General features: G+C 39.8%; 1 long non-coding RNA gene across 1 annotated transcript in view; it reads left to right on the plus strand.

The window, feature by feature from the left end:
* LOC307198712 overlaps positions 1-16929 on the plus strand; it is a 236786-nt gene extending 219857 nt beyond the window's left edge. The window contains exon 7 of the long non-coding RNA XR_013831676.1: positions 16137-16929. This is a non-coding gene — a long non-coding RNA (uncharacterized lncRNA). The remainder of the gene's footprint in view (positions 1-16136) is intronic.
* Positions 16930-17271: the final 342 nt, after the last annotated feature.

Here is a 17271-nt window from a genome sequence, read left to right on the forward strand (position 1 = left end):
TGGGTAGTCTTGGAAGAACTGGATTCCATTGCTCATAACCATACTTACCCACGCCAGGCTCTAAGGTGGACACTGGTAAACTAGAATGGAATACAAGAGGGAGCTTGCCTCCAAAGAGATGGCTCTGGGGCTTCCCTGGTGGCGCAGTGGTTGAAAGTCCACCTGCTGATGCAGGGGACGCGGGTTCGTGCCCCGGTCCGGGAAGATCCCACATGCCACGGGGCGGCTGGGCCCGTGAGCCATGGCCGCTGAGCCTGCGCGTCCGGAGCCTGTGCTCCGCAACGGGAGAGGCCACAACAGTGAGAGGCCCGCGTACCGCAAAAAAAAAAAAAAAAAAAAAACAACAAAGAGATGGCTCTGATATGAGTACCATCAAGAAGTGTTAGCTTTAATGAAGTGCTTACTGTTTTGCCAAGCACTTATGCTAAGCGCTCTACAATTTCTCTGGTTAATACTAATGACAACTCTACTTAGTAGATATTATTATCTTACTTTACGGATAAGAAAATTGAGACTCATAGAGGTTAACTAACTTGCCCAAGGACGGTCAGTGTTAAGCTGCAGAGTCAGTTTCTAATTTGATTTGCCCTAATCTCTGAGCTTCTCTACTGCCTTGTACAGAAGATAGACACCCAAACAGACAAGTTCAAGGCATTCTGTCAAGCTACAACACAGCAAGAACTGCAGAGGAGGCTCTGGAAGCATGGAAATTGTAAGGGTGGTGGGCTAAGTTTAGAGTATTACAGATGAAATTGATCAGGTCACATGACTTATGGGTGCGACACAAGCAAAACCCAGCTTCTGAGCCTAGTGGAGCACTTGGCTAAAAGTCCCATTTTAGATGACTCTGGACTATGTGGAGGAAAGAAACAACAACAGTCAACCAGGCTCTCCTCCTAAAGGTCCCCATGGCTGATTCCCTCACCTCTTTCAAATATGTTTTTAAACGTTGTCTTCACAAGGAGAGCTACGCAACCAATTTATTTAAATTGCAACCTGCCCCTCCTCTCACAATCACTGTGATCTCTTTTACCCTGCCCTCCTTTTTCTTTTGTTATGGAACTGTTTTCACCTTCCACCAGATGGTACTGTATAACTTACTCATGCATTACGTATGTTGCTTATTCTTATTGTTTATTACTTGAATCCTTTCTTTAGAATCTAAAATCACTGAGAGGAAGGATTTGTATCTGTTTTCATGGACATATCCCAAATTCCTAGAAGTAGGTGCTCAATAACTATTTGTTAAATTAATGAATGAGTGAATGAATGCTTGAAAAACAAACTGTAGATATAAGTTTGCGCTGAATGATGTTGGTAGCCCATCCCAGACTTGGCATTCTGCTCCCATGTCTAAAAAAAAAAGCATCCTTCCATTGAGGATTCAGGGGTATTGGAAAGCAAGTTCTCACTTGTCCAGATACCTGATTTAGATCTCACTGGGATTGTGCTTTTGAACCTGGATTAAATCTACGTGTTCAATAAGCTCTCATCCTTGGTCTACTGTGCTCATCTTCATTCCAGTCCTGTGCTCTCCTGACATGGGCAGTTAAAGAAAAGAATTTAGTGCATACAGCAAATATTCCCCATATCTCAACGGCAGGCAGAAGAAACTCTGAGATTTGAGCTGGAAATATATATTTTTTTAATTCATGTGAGTGTCTTTGAGTTTGAATTGACATAATTATAAAATTTACAGGTATCCAGTGTGCTTTTTATAAGGCTTCTGTAACAGATGTGTCAAATGTCTAGTTTTGAAAGGACTTCATAATTCAGTTGCAATTTCCTCTGGGTTAAATAAGGGAGTCTGCGAGTTGGGAGTGGGGGGAGGGGCAAGAGTAATACATTCCTTGACGTGCCATCTGAATGCAAGATGAATGCACTCGGTATTAAAGGCTTCCTACTTTTCGTTTCTCATTATGTTGAGTCATACCCCCTTACTAGGGTGAGGAACACTCCCTTTCTTTAAAGGTTGAAACTGACTCCAAATTCTTTCTCAAGCACATTTGGGTTTCCACCAGGCCTAGTTTCCTTTTCAACCCCAGGAATGGAAGAGATGGAGGGTACTAAGATTTATTTCTGTATAGCTCAATGGTGATAAAATCAGGAGCGCTGATTTGACAGTTGATGTCAATGAACAAATTTAGTGTCATTTTTTTGGTGCTTTTATTCCTTTTTTATGCATATTCCTTTGGTTTCTAAAGCCAAAAATTGTCAATTGATTGTTCCCTTGATTATTCCCTCTGCCCTATTTCCTTCCCTGGCTATCATTTAGTCATCAAGTTCTATCAACTTACCTCTAAATATTTCTTAAATCCATTCATTTCTCTCCATCCTCACTATGGCAGCCTTGATTATGGCCACCATATTGTTCTTCTGCTAAGGTCCAAAATGTTGAAGAAGGCCTGTAAATAAGGTGACCAATTCATCTAGGTTAGCCTGGGACTGTCCCAGTTTTAAGATGGAAATTCCCACAACCCAGCACCCACCCCCACCCCTCAGTCCTGGTCAAACTGGGACTATCGGTCATCCTACCTATAAGTCTTTGTAACTCTCTGCTTCCTTTGTTTGCTGCAGCCCCTCAACCTTCTTCCAGTTACTTGAACTTGACCATGTTCTTTCCTACCTCAAGACCTTCACACAGGCTGGTTTTCCCCCTGGATTGCATTTCCAGTCACTTTTTGCCTGGTTAACTCATTCTCCTTCACCAGACATTGGCTTAAAAGTCACAATTTCAAAAAGCCTTTCATGATCCAGCACCCAGCCCCACATTAATTTTTGATCTTGCTATAACCTCTCATTGGACTCTTTACCTTTCCTTCATACCACTTTCAATTGGTGGTTACATTTTCATCTGATAATTATATGTTTAAAGAAGCATTTCCTTATCCAAAATTCAGCTTCTCCAAGGCAGAAGACATACCTCTTTATACAGCTGTTTTGTCTCCAACACCTACTCCAAGACCTGGCAAGTATTAAGCACTCTGTAAATATATCTTCAGTAAATTAACTTTCCATGTAGTTTTCATTTCCCCTTGATTAAACTTGCAGACCTTTGTCTATCCTCTCTCCCTCCACCCCTTCTTCCTATCCTTCCTGTCTCTGGCCCTCTCTTTTCCCTTGCTCTTTCTTTCTTTTGTAGAAACAACTCTTGGAATTAGTTAATTCTACTGTTTTTATGCCCTTCAAACCAATAATTTCTGCTTTTATCAATATCATTTCCTTCATCTAATTTTTCTTAGGTATACTCTATTTTATTTTTTGAGCTCTCAGGCCCACTTGCCCGCACTCTCTGCCTCCCTCTTGATTTAGCTACACCGAGTCGGCAGTTTTCCTGAAGAGACTAAGCTGTTTAAACTTTGTCACTTTTGCTGCACATGTTGCTTTCTCTGTGTGATATGCCCTTAATTTACTGATCTGACAAATATTGAATGGATACCTCCCCATCTTGTCTACTCAACTACTAATTCTTTAAGACCTGGCTCAGCTGTACCTTGTCTATAATGCTTTTTTGCTTCCACCCACAGAGAGTTAATACATTTCTTTGTGTCATGAGCATAGCTCGAGTAGACATCCATTATAGCACTTATGCTGCATTATAATTTATACCCCACCTTCCTTACTGAACTCTGAGCTCCATGATGACAGTGTCTGACCTCTGTGTCTATTTTGGGGAAGGTTTAGATTCTGGAGGAAAGGGGCATACATAATTAGCATAGCTCTCTCTACAGTCTCAGCCCCCTAATAAAGACAGAGTTCCACTAAAAAGCAAGTACAATAAGTCAATAGGAAAATGGTCTAGGAGACAAATAGATAGGGAAAAAAAACATTGGGTCATAGGCCATGTACATTTTCAACTTTATTAGATAATGCCAAAGGAAATTTCTTTACTTGAGGTGAGAAAGAAAAAAGAGAGAGGAAAATACAAATATAAATTTGATGTAGATAGGAAAGATTTTGAGAAAATTCACATTGGATGGACTTGGTCCCCACAAAATATGATTTTGCAGGGTTTGGCGGTGGGAAAGGAATATGTCCTTTGATCAGAGTGGAATAGGTTTGAAGTCCTTTAAGAATATGTTATGGAGTCAACCAAGGAAAAATCAAGGATGTTAGAGCTATCACAGGACCCAGTAGATAAAGAGCAAATACCTCTCATGATTTTACTAAGTGTTGCCTGATAGTTGTTCTAGATATTGAAGGGAGTAGTGAGTGGCACAGCTGAGGATGGGAAGGCAGGGGTAATGGAAGTTCATGGAGGCAAGGGCAGTGGATGTTCATAAGAGCCGGTGAAGTGGCTGACTCTGGGCTGAAACAAGTGAGATCAGAGAGTTGTGAGATTGGAGCTCCTGGGCTAGTAGGTTCCAGGGGAAAATCGAGGCAAAGAGGTAGAAGGAGAAGCTACTATGACCAGTGGAGTTGATTTCAGAATTCACACTAGGTGTAGGGTAGGTCAACATTGGGGTTACATCTTCTCACCAGCCAATAGCATGCTTTTATTCCATTTGATGGAAATGAGATAAGCATTATGAGATATTAAAAGAATAAAACTGGTTAAAGCCTTTATCTATCAAACCCAAAGCCAGGTACTATTCAGGTATTATAACCTACACTATGCCTGTCTTCTGGTTTTAGTCAGGACGGCCCTGGGCCCCAGAGTTACTATGGTTCATTTGCTGGTGGAACGTATTTCAGAGGGATTGTTTTACCGTGTAGCTGAGCCTTTGCTCGTGGGCAGCAGGGTGAGAGGGTCTCCTCCTCTTTGATTGGTGCTGTCCAAACACAAGATTTTTATCTTATTTGGAATTTGGGGGGATAAGATTCTCTATACATTTTTATAGGAATATAAAAGGCAAACAAGAATGAGTTTTAAATACATGGGACTTCAAGGTGCAGATTTGCAGACACATTTTTCCCTTCCTTGTTGCATATCTCTTTCCTTTCTGGGAGGAAACACATAGATCTTGGTGTGGTTTTCTTTAAAACAAGAGAAAAGAGTCAAAGCAGTTAATCTCACATGCTTCAAGTGATAAGAAAAAAATCAGCACAAGCTGGCGTAGGGGGACATGTAGGTAGTAGAGCCGAAGTAGAGAATTCTCCCAGTGGGTCCCCGCAATCATGCTGTTAGAGGAGGAAGACTCAGAATAATACCAAGATCCAAGGTGTGGCCAGGTCCGTGAATGACTCAAGTGGTATGAAAGTGATGGTCACATCCCAAGAGGAGGTCAAGGAATCACAGCCAGGACTATGGATGGTACTGGCCCTGAAGATAATATAGCAAAAGAAGAAATAAGAAGGCTAAAGGTATAGGGGCCAAGGTTTGAAACTTCAGCAACTAAGACGATAATGGTGCCATCAAAAGAAAGGCAAAGATGCAGAAGGAAAAGCAAACCTACACTGCGAAGGGACTGAGTGGAATGAGCCTGCTTGAGACTGTAAAGAGACGGCTTCTCAAACTGCAGGTGGGGAAGCTGGGGAAATGAGAGGGAGAATGGCCACTTTGACCACCTTCAAATTCTAATTCAACAGATGTCTAAGCTCTATCTTCTTCCGTAAGACGGAATGCTAGTCCTTTTGTTTCCTGAACGTGCATTTGGAAAATCAGTTTCTAAGGCAGACACCATAGTGACTGACATGGACGCACTAAGATTTGACAGCTGCAAGACTTTTAGTCTTGGGTATCCTCAAATCCCTACTTGCCATTCCTCTCCTCCGCCTCTGCACTTCCATTAGGAACAGTAACAGTTGTAAAGATTTTAAATCCCTTCGTGGGAGTTTCTACACACGTGCCAAGTAGATGCTGAGTGGTCAGTTGTTTCACTTACCATCTACAGCTTCAGCATCCAGCTCCATGTGTGACGTAAGTTCATCCCCCCCCACCCCGCCCTGCCACACAAAAATTCACAATTGTTACATCTCAGAGTCACTTTCAAATAGTCTAAATTTTAAGTACTGGATGTGTAAGTGACAGCGGACTGGCGTTTAACAATATTTGCATATGAACTTATTTCTGAGCTATTCTGTGGGTCTCATGCCATTAGTCAATGTCTCTATAGGCTCTTTAACGGTGAATTTATTATGTTTTATTAGTTTTGTGCTGTTACTGTTGCTCCCAAGGGGCTATACTGTGGAGAAGATACTTAATCATGGCTTTGAACTTTGAACTTTCTGATAAATAAACTCAAAAAACCCCTGTCTTTAACCAAATTAGTTTCATTTCAGGGAAAGAACAGATCTGGGATTGACTTGTTGGTTCTTAAAGATTAACACAGAGTAGCATTTATATTGAATTTTAGATTAAATGATTTCACTAAAGCCTCTAAAATATAGCCCTTTTTATTAGGTCAGACAAACAGCTTTGCTTCTGCAATGTCAGCACAGCCTCCGGGGTGAATTGCTTGTGTGCAGTGTCTCTCTCTTTTTTTTTTCCAACCTCCACTTCCCAGATGAGAAGCTCTTAGGGGAGAGGGGGCTACTGTGTGGCCAGTTCTGGGGATGTTATTCACATATGAGTCTGCCCACGTGAATCTCCATCGTGGTTACAGGTGCAGGGATCAGACAGAAAAGTTGTTCTCAGTTATGTAGATGGATAAACCTCTTAAATAAAGCATCCTAAGTGGCTGAAGTCAGGATTCCTAGAAGCAGGGCCTGAGATGGTGGTGATCTTGGTGGAAGTGAATTATTAGGGGAGCGCTCTCTGTGGATGGGGTGTGAAGGAAGCAGGAGAAGACAGGAGAAGAAAACTAAGCAAAGCTGGGGTCTCAGCTGGAGACTAACTTCAGCTCGATACCCTGGAAGTCTTTGGTCCACCTTGAGGCCAGGCAGCCGGCCTTTTGTACCCTGGTCAATCATTGGCCACTGACTGACCGCTGGCCAGGAGTAACTTCCCAGGCAAGGCAGCTCCCTTTTAGCAATGAATACTCACATCACCTGAGGTCCCACCAGGGAGGGGGACCTGGACAGGGCATCAGCAGCATCCTCTATATTGGGGGCGGGAAGGGAAGATTAGAAAAGCAGGAAAGGAGGGCCTCTCTGAGCAAACAGCTTACAAGCTGAGACCAGAAGTGTAAGTAAGAGACAGGATAAGTAAGAGACTTGGAGGAGGAGCAGGGAGTAGGGTGTCCCAGGCAAAGGAAGTAGCACATGCAATGGCCCTGAGGCAGAGAAGAGGATGTTGGCCTCCTTTTCTCTTTCTTCAAGATGGTTTGGCCTCCTGATTCTGGGTTTAAGAGAAGGAATGTAGCTCCCATATGGCAACAGGACAAGCAAACATTTTCTTTATTTTACTCTGGAGTTCTGCAAAGGACCCAACAGATTTGTGCAATAAAATATTATGAGTGTGTACTGGGCTCTGAAGGTAGCTAACATCACCTTTCAAGTACTCTAATCTCTGTACAAAAGTATATTTATTTGCTTTAGGGAGATGAGTTAAGATTTCTGTGCCTGGAAACTTTACAAATGCCTACCAAGCAAACTCTTGGTTTGCAAGGGCGAAGGGTCTTCTGTTCTCAATGGGTTTATGTGGTCCATCCCTTCCAGGTACGACATCCTATGTGCCATCCCCTATTGACATATGGCCCCCCAAATTCAATGGAGATACATAGATAGATGATAGATAATAGATGGATGGCTAGATAGATAGGTAGATAGATAGGAAGGAAGGAAACCAGGGAGTTAAAATACATATTTTTGGCATATGAATTCTGACATGTCAAAAGCAACACCTCCCTAGGAAATGAAACACCTGAAGGGTCCAGTGAAATTTAAGGGACAGGGAAGAATTAACCCTTGTGTTTCCTCAGTGTCCCAGCATGAGGTTTTTTTGATGAGCTATCCTCGACTCAGCTGGAACTGAGGAAGGCAGGTGCCTGCAGGGATAACTGGTGGGGGAGAAGGGCCTCAATTTTGTTTGCAGGTAAAAGATGCCAAATAAATATTTATTGGGTAGTGAGCAGATATCCTACTGAGGCCTCACCTCTTACCAGCCACTCTAGAGACAAGTCGACAGGAGAAGAAACAAAGAGAAAAATAGAGGGTAACAAAAGGAGATTAAGATGAGCTCAGAGCTACAAATTTAAAAATGAGATAAGAAGATTTCAATTAAAGACTGAATTAAGGACTGACATATACCAAGGTCCTTAAAAATGTAAAAACAAAACACCAACAACCCTGTGTTTTAAAAAGAATTAATCCAAACAACAAGGACCTACATATAGCACAGGGATCTATATTCAAAACCTTGCAATAACCTATAATGAACAGGCAGCTGGAGGACATTTTGACGCAATCCTAGAAGATGGAAAGCAGATGGATCTGACTGATGAAAACAGATCATAGGAAGTTGTAGCCCAAATGCTAGAGGGAAGAGGGATCCTTCCCATAGGAGTGTTTTAAAACTCCAAGCTCCTAGTCCACAAATCTAAAGGACAGGAATGAGATATGGCACAAGCATTAAGGTAATTAATACGTTAATTATAGTCCAAGTCCTCCCATGTGGTCTGTTTCCCTGACTTTATAACCTTTCACTCAGTCTCTCCTTTGCTCACTATATTACAGCTTTGTTGACCTTTTTTATGTCCCTTTAATATGTGTTCCCACCTCAGTGCCTTTGCGCTTGCTGTTTCCTTTGTCTGGAACAAATATCTCTAGACCTTCAAGTGGTTGGCTCTTCCTTATCATTCAGATCTTGGCCCACACTTCAGCTATTCAAAGAATTCTTTTCTGGCCACAATATCTAAATTAGATCCCAACCCTAGGCAGTCACTCTGTCACATCTCCCTGTTTCCTTTCCTTCACACTGTGTATTACTCTCTGAAATTGTCTTCCTCATTTATTTCTTTGTTTATCACTAGCTGAGGGCAAAGGCCTTATCTACTTTTGTTTATCTTGTATTCACAGTACCTGGAACACTAATACAATTTGGTGCTTATATCAGTTAGCTTTTGCTGTGTAATAATCTACTCCAAAACTTCATGGCTTCAAATAACAACTCTTAACTACTGTTGCACCATCATCCTGTTACTCAGCTGTTGAGTTTACTATTAAGAGTTCCTCACCTCAGGGCTTCGCTGGTGGCGCAGTGGTTAAGAGTCTGCCTGCCGATGCAGGGGACACGGCTTCGTGCCCTGGTCCGGGAAGATCCCACATGCCGCGGAGCAGCTGGGCCCATGAGCCATGGCCGCTGAGCCTGCGCGTCCGGAGCCTGTGCTCCGCAACGGGAGACGCCACAACAGTCGAGTTCCTCACCTCATTAAAGGAGTTTTAATGAAAAACAAAAAGCAAACAAACAATAAAACAAATAACAACTCTTTATTCAGTTCATGATTTGGATCAGCTAGGCAGTTCTTACCTGTGTGAGCTCAGCTAGTCTCTGCTGGACTCTTTCAAGCATCCACGGTCAGCTGTGGGTTGGCTGCTGGTTAGATAATCAAGAGAAGTCTTTTTTCATATGCTTAGTGTCTAACAGGCCGTTGATCAGAGCCATAAAGGCAAATGGGCCACATGCCTCTTCTTATATCCTCTTGGGCTTCTTCCCAGCACTGTTGCTTTTGATATCTCAGAATTCATATGTAAAAGAATGTATTTTTAACTTTCTGGTCTTTCATCTATCTTCCCTACAAGAGCCACAAGAGAGAACAAGCCCCAGTGTTCAAGAGATTTTCAACTCTCTTTCAGGTCACTTTTTTACAGTCCCATTGAACAAAGCAAGTCACATGGCCAAGCCCAGATTCAAGGGGGTGGAGAAATCGACCCCGACTCGTGCTAGGGGGTTCCAAAGTCATATTGCAGAGGTGCATGGGGACGGGGATGGGCAAAATTTCTAGCCATTTTTGTACTCTTGTCATTCAATAAATATATGTTGAATAGATTTGGTTTAAAGAACTAAAGCTGGGAAGTCTCAGCTAGTTGGACCTCATCACTCTTCCCTGACTTCCCCCCAAATATATACAGCAGATAACTTTTTGCTCCCACTTAAAAATCCAAGCTGTGCACTCTAAAGAAAGTGTCTCACCCACAAGGAGATGCCTCTTTTTCGAGTGTAAGACCATGAAAGGGAAGCAAAACAGAGTTCTAGAAAACTCTAAAACACACAGTTTGTACCTAATGAAAAAAGAAAGGCAAGGCAGCCTTTCTCAAGAAGGAATACATCAAAATAAACCACTGCCAAAGTCAAGTCCTCCTTTTTTTTTACTTGCTATCCACAGCCTACTGACCCTTTAACCACAACTCTTAAATGTGGCTTTCCAGTAATCATACCCCACCTACTGGTACAGAATCATCCAGGGAGAAGTTTTTTTGGGAACAGATCTATACAAATCCAAATGAAACGCTCATTACTTAATAGAGTAATGAGATTTTTCTTCATAAACAAGAACGAACAACCAAGGATCAACAAACATGAGAGAAAAAGAAATCACACGCAAGAGAAACATTAAAATTCACAAATAAAATAACTGTGTTTTTAGGAAACACAGATCACTCAGGAAACAAAACAATTTTTAAAACATTAACAAAGGACTCCAGTGAGATTGGAAGGATGTCACATACATAAGTCAGAACAGACTGCTACTGCAAAAAAAGGAGCAATCAGAACAAAAATGAGCACGTGGTAATTAAAAATATGTTTGGCACTAAAAAAATAAAAAAATTCATTGGACAGACTGAATAAGAGAATGGCTATGTTTAACAACCATGTCGATGATCTGATGATAAAGTCAGTAGAATCCTGCAGACCTGAGCCAAAGGCAAAAGAATGGAATATATGAAAGAAATATAAAGCAGCATGGATGTTTGCTATTTCTTTTATTGGGGTTCTGGAGACAGAGAACAGAGGCAATAAAAGGGAGGAAAAATTCAATGTTCTATCAGAAGATAATTTCCCTGAGAAAAGCCTAGGGAGATCTCTCAGGCCTCTTTTACAAAAGCACTAACCCCACCCATGAGGGCTCTGCCCTCATGACCAAATCACCTCCCAAAGGCCCCACTTCCAAATATCATCACGTTGGGTGTGAGGATTTAACAGATAAATTTTAGGGGGACACAACATTCAGACCACAGCAATGGGGCCGCAGAGAATGATATAATTTATCTTGCTTTGAGCATCTGGGTATACTGCAAAGGAGAGATGTCATTTCCATTCCACTTCAAAGGATAAATGAGAATTTTCCACTGAGCCAGGAGAGGCAAGGCATTTCAGGCAGAGGGAACCATATATGAACAGAAATAGAAAGGTCTGAAATTACCTGGCATGTTTGGGAAAAAAGATTAATAATCTAGTATGGTGAGAGTTTGAGATATATGGAAGGAAGTGAATAAATACGAAGTTGAAGAGATAGTTTGGTGCCATGTTGTAAAGAGCTCACATGTTATTCTGAGAGGCTTTTATGCCTTACACTACATACAGTTGGAAACCCTTGAAGGATTTTATACAGCAGAGTGACATAATCATAGCCCACTTCATTCTGAGTTATGATGATAGAAATACAATGACCTCTGAGTAGCCAGCCATTCCCTACAGATACAAACCTCAAGAGGAGATGAAGAATTTCAATAGCACTGGGAATTAGGAGTATTATACAATGTCCTGCTAGAAAACAGGAAGAATACCCATGAGTTAAATCTTTAAAGCCCATAGGTATAATGGTGGAACGATTAGTGGAAAAATATTTCAAGAAATCTCACAAGCCTGGACCTTCTTCCATCAGAGTGAAGGAATTCAAATCTCCCTCATATGGGAACTGTGGACTAGGGTATTCAGAGCCTTTTAACACCCTTACAAAGCATCAGTTGTGACATAAAATCTGCATTTGCAGAGAAATGAGCTGTGGAGTGGCCATGGTAAAGGTTGTAGATTTTTAGTCATAAATGCGGAAATAGCCTATTCAGGAATAAATTCTAAATACCATAGAGGGATAATGAGGGAGTGGTACTAAGATATCCCTCTTTAAAGCACCAGAATATTAAAGAATAATTGGCTTTTTAAACTAGAAAGTTTAATGATAGTTGGCTATGTTAAACTACAAAGCTGGCTAAAGGCTGCACACCAAATAGCTCTCCAACATCAGAGCAAAAAGGAGGACTAGATCACATTACAACCTGATGGGCACTCAGGGGAACTAAGGAGGAAATTTACATATGTAGCAAATAGGAAAAGGCTATACGTTTCTTGTTCCTTGATGAATAAGCAGAAGTAGAAATAAGAACAACGAACATCTCGGCCATTTATCTCAGACTTATTTTTTTCAAGATGATATAGCATGAGGACAGAAATATTAAGCTGAAGCATCAGAGGAAGGGTCTTTGAAACGGCACTGTTAGAGGAAGCAGAAGCGTGCTTTGGAAAGTGCTGTGCCTGTGTTCTCGATAAAATTTCAGGAAATTCTTTGCTCTGTGAACCAAGAAACGAAAAATTATACGGTAAATTGAGAGATTGAGATGAAAAGGGAGATTGGAGTATAATAAATAGAAATAGATAAAGAGGAAATATTTTGAAAAGGAATGTATTTCCCTTGAGATTAAATGCAGCTTACAAACAATAAAAAATAGAATTTATACTCCTGGGAATGAAATCAATAATGTTGAAGCCATTCTTGACAAATTCTCTCAGAAAGAAGGGCATAAAGAAAAAGAGAGGAAGTAATGAGTGAGAAGATTCCAGAGATGGAAGAGATTCCCACTATAAGAATGACTGCCATATCTGATGGAGAGGACAGAGAAAATGGGAAAAATAATATTTAAAGATATGTCAGAAAAACTTCCCTGAAGTCAAGAAGGGCCCCACTCATCAAAAAGGCACATCCTATACTAGGCAAAAGTAATAACACATATTGAGAAAGTTTTTGAATTTAAAGGATAAATAAAATTTTCTAGGTATCTAGGAAGATAGAGAAAAAAAGGCCATATTTGCATTAAACTGCTCATCTCTGATTCTGGAATACAATGAAGTAATGTGTGTAGATAGAGATGAGGGGCAAAATTGTGTGAGATAAGCATTCTATAGCCAGACAATCTCTCAATCCTGAGTGAAAACAGAAAGAAAAAGAAACATTTATATTAATGTGCAAGGTCTCAGAAAATACACTCTAGCTATTCCATTTAGTAACAACACTATAAACAGAGTTGAAAGATGAGTCAGACTCAGAAAAAATATTAGCAATACACAAAATAGACACATGATTAATGTTAATACTGAAGAAGAAGCTCCATAAACCCAATTAATAAACAGGCAGAGGGGATGGATAAACAATTTACTGAGAAGAAAATATGATAACCAATTATGCAAAGATGTTAGAATTCATTAATTAAAAATGAAATTGACAATGGAATATCATCTTCAACCATTATGCTGAGAAAACGAATAATGCTGACAATATTATGTGTTGGAAAAGCATGTGACAATAGGTACTTGTAAACATTTTGGGAGAGTTCTCAGCATCTGTAAGATAATGAGGGCTCTCTGAATCCAAATCTCTTCACAGTCATCAATCAGCTCCATCCAAAAAATATAATCAACAGGGAGAACAGAGCTACATATAGCCAAGCCCTCAGCATTACAAGAAGACAAAGAATACCATAACCTTCAAATTATCTGTAAGTTCATAAGTAAACATCAAATTCCAACCAAGTTCCCACCACTACTGAAAGCCTTTGAGAGAGTGGAAGGTTAGAAGGTTTAAGGGATGTCATGAAAATGAGGAGAGGATCATGGAGGAATCAGATGAAATACAGATACAATCATCCCCCCAAATAAGTCCAACACTAAATGCTAAAGTACTGAACACAGGTCTCAGGCTTGGTAGTTCTCAGCATTGGCTATAAGGAAGCAGCTTGAAAGTGAAAGCCTCTGAAGGTGTCAGCCTTGGAAAAGCATTGCTTCTGTGGGAGAATCAGAGATCTGGAAAAGACATAATGCTCCTTAAAGATGTGGCAATGAAGGAAAAAGGAAGTAAGGAAACTAGAAATGAATACTAAGGATCTTGCATAAATGAAAGAGAAACAAAATACATTTCTCACTTCCCAGTAACATAATCTCTTAAAGAAACTGCACTTCATTACACTGACAGAAGTGGCCCCTCTAAAACTTGGAATCCTGTCCATAAAATACCTAGGAACAGAAAAAATTTTTTTCATAGAAAGTCACTGTAAGAAGAAAACAGAAAAAGTGAATCATAACATCTCAGCTAATAAAAATTTTCTCCTCTGCTCCTCCAAAAACATGAAGGAGAAAAACTATAGCACAAAACTCCACATTTAATTATCTTAAACAAACATTTGAAAAAGGTAAAAAAAAAAAAAGAACACCTAGAATTAGAAATCCAGATACTAAGAACAGAAATGGACATAGCACAGAAAGAAATGAAGTGAGATTTGATCAAATTTAAGAAAAAAATAGAAGAAAAATATAAAAGCATCTCAAGAAATGAAGACTAAAATAGATGTCTCAGCAAGAATGCATTTGAATGTGAAAATTTAGTAAAACCATTGAAGAAAGGCATTAAACCAGCAAATGGTTGAAATGGAAGATAGGCAAAGAATGTCCAAGCTACATACTGTTGGAAATTCTGGGGTTTGAAAGTGGGGTAGAAAAAACAACTGAATAGAACTAGTACTTAAAACTGTAGTTCAAGAAAGCTTTCTGGAAATTTTTGAAAACTTAAATATTCATTTTGAATAGGACCACAAAGTTCCTGGGAGAACTGACCTGGAAGAATCAATTCTAAGCCATATCCTAAAAAAATGATTAAAAATCAGAGACAGAGCTTCCCTGGTGGCGCAATGGTTGAGAGTCCGCCTGCCAATGCAGGGGACACGGGTTCATGCCCCGGTCCGGGAAGATCCCACATGCTGCTGAGCCTGCGCGTCCGGAGCCCGCGTGTCCGGAGCCCGCGCGTCCGGAGCCTGTGCTGCACAACGGGAGAGGCCACAACAGTGAGAGGCCCGTGTACCACAAAAAAACAAAAACAAACAAACAAACAAAAAATCAGAGACAAAGAAAAAGTCCTCTGGGCTTCCAGGCAGAAAATAAAAATCAAGTATATTTATAAAAATAAGAAAATTATGCTGGCATCAAACTTTTTAAAAGCAACAAACAATTCAAGGGAACAAGGGACCTCAAGGAAAGAAAACTGCTAACCAAAGATTTTATACCCAGCAAACTGTCCTTTATGTATCTAGGCTGTAGAATAATAGTTCTCAACTGAGGCAATTTCTCCCCCAACCCCACAGGACAACTGGGCAATGTTTGGGGGGATAAAGTGCTACTGGTATCTAGTGGTTAGTGGTCAGGAAAGCTATGTGCAGAATAGTCGTACATAACAAAGGGTTACCCAGCCCTAAAGGATAGTAGTTTTGAGGTTGAGAAGCCATGCTATAGAAGAAGTTTTGAACTTGAAAAAATTCAGGAGATACTATACACTTGTGCCCATCCTGGAGAATCTATTTGAGAGTGAACTTCAGCCAAGCAAGAGATAACTGAAAAAATTTTGGCCAAAGGGCTAATGGTGACCATTTAATATTTTTAATTGTATTTAACAAATATATTAAACATATTTAATATATTTAAGTATAAATGTATTACATTTAAATGTAATAATATATAATTGTAATATGTTTAATTGTAATAATACTAAAACAAGGAAGGGGACATGAGTGAAAGAACAATATATAAATGTTAAATATTCCAATAATGTAGACAAATGCAACTAAGAATGCTGATGTTCTACATATTCAAAATAAAATTTAATCATCATAATGGGAAAAAACAAAGCCTAAACTGAACCTGAAAAGTGACAAATGAACCCATTTGTTTTGCAAATTTAAGACAATCAGCTGCAGGGGAAAATAGTAATGCAACTGACTTCCGCATACAGTACTTTTACTCTAGACCATCAGTCTAGGGAACAAAAAACTACAAATTAATCTCAAACATGTATTATTAGGTATGTTTTTCATAGCAATTCTGAGACTCTTTTATGTGTGACATAGGATTGTGCAAATGAGGAAGTGTGCTGATGTTTTGGAAGTCAGGGTTCTCATTGGGGTGTACGGAAAAAGCAAGGAAAGACTCTGTGGGGTTAGACTGGAATTGGAGGGAATATCAGTATCTACTCATGATTTCTAATGTACAAATATTTCAGTAACTGGCAAATGAAAAGACCTGGAAGCAATGACAGCTCAGTGCCAATGAACAAATCCAGAGCCCAGATCTTAGTTTCCAGTCCCAACAAAGAAGACCAGGAATCCTTGGAGGAAGTACTAATTCCAGGGTTAGAACATCCAAGAACTTGGAACATCTTACAGTGCCAAGAGGTAAGCAAGCCCTGACAAAAACTTATGGGAACTTATCAAAATGACACATGAACCTGCTTAAAGGGGATCCTCCTGGACAGATCTGGGGAAAGTTGAGTATCAAAATAAGTAAGGATTTAAATGTATTTTAACCCACTGAATAAAATAGTAATCCACTAGTCTACACTGACAGTAAATAGATAAGTAGATGGTGTATGAAAGGGTGGATATGCAGACAGAAACATAGCAAAATAGTGAGATAGGTAGGTAGACAGACAGACAGACAGATAGATAACAAGAAAACTTTCTTTCTTCAGTAAAATGCCAATTGATAAATGTGAAGGGAGTGGTAGAGGTATAAAATCACCATTTTGAAATCATGTTTTAAAGACTTGTTCAGATAATAATTGTCAATGGATAGAATATTTAGGAGATGAAAGTCTGATGAAGAATAGAATATTATCTGAAAGTGTCTCCCTTCAGAGAATTTATTAGTTATAAGTGGATAGTAATTATTATACAGTGAAACTAGACAACACTTTCATCAGTTGAGAAAAATAAAAATCACCAATGAGGGGGCAGATGGCCAGCAAGTGCCTCCAGATGTAAACTTCTGAAAACAAAACATGACTTACAGTAGTGTATCCAGGAAGGTATAATGTGAATCTAATCATGAGGAAACAACAGACCAACCCAAACTGCAGGACTTTCTGTAGGATAACCTGCCATGTTTTACAAAAACATCTCAGTCATAAAAAACAATGAAAAGCTAAGGACTATTTCCAGAATAAAAGAGACTGATGAGTCATCACAGTTAAATGCAAAACATGATTCTAGAATGGATCCTGTACTAGTGGGGAAAAAATACTGTAAGAGACATTATTGGGACAATTGACAAATGGAATGTAAACTGTAAAGTGGATATATGTTAAAATTTCTGAACTTGATGAGTGCACTGTGGTTACATAAAGGAATCTCCTTGCT

Source organism: Stenella coeruleoalba (assembly GCF_951394435.1).
Source record: "Stenella coeruleoalba genome assembly, chromosome: 15".
Lineage (NCBI taxonomy): Eukaryota > Metazoa > Chordata > Mammalia > Artiodactyla > Delphinidae > Stenella > Stenella coeruleoalba.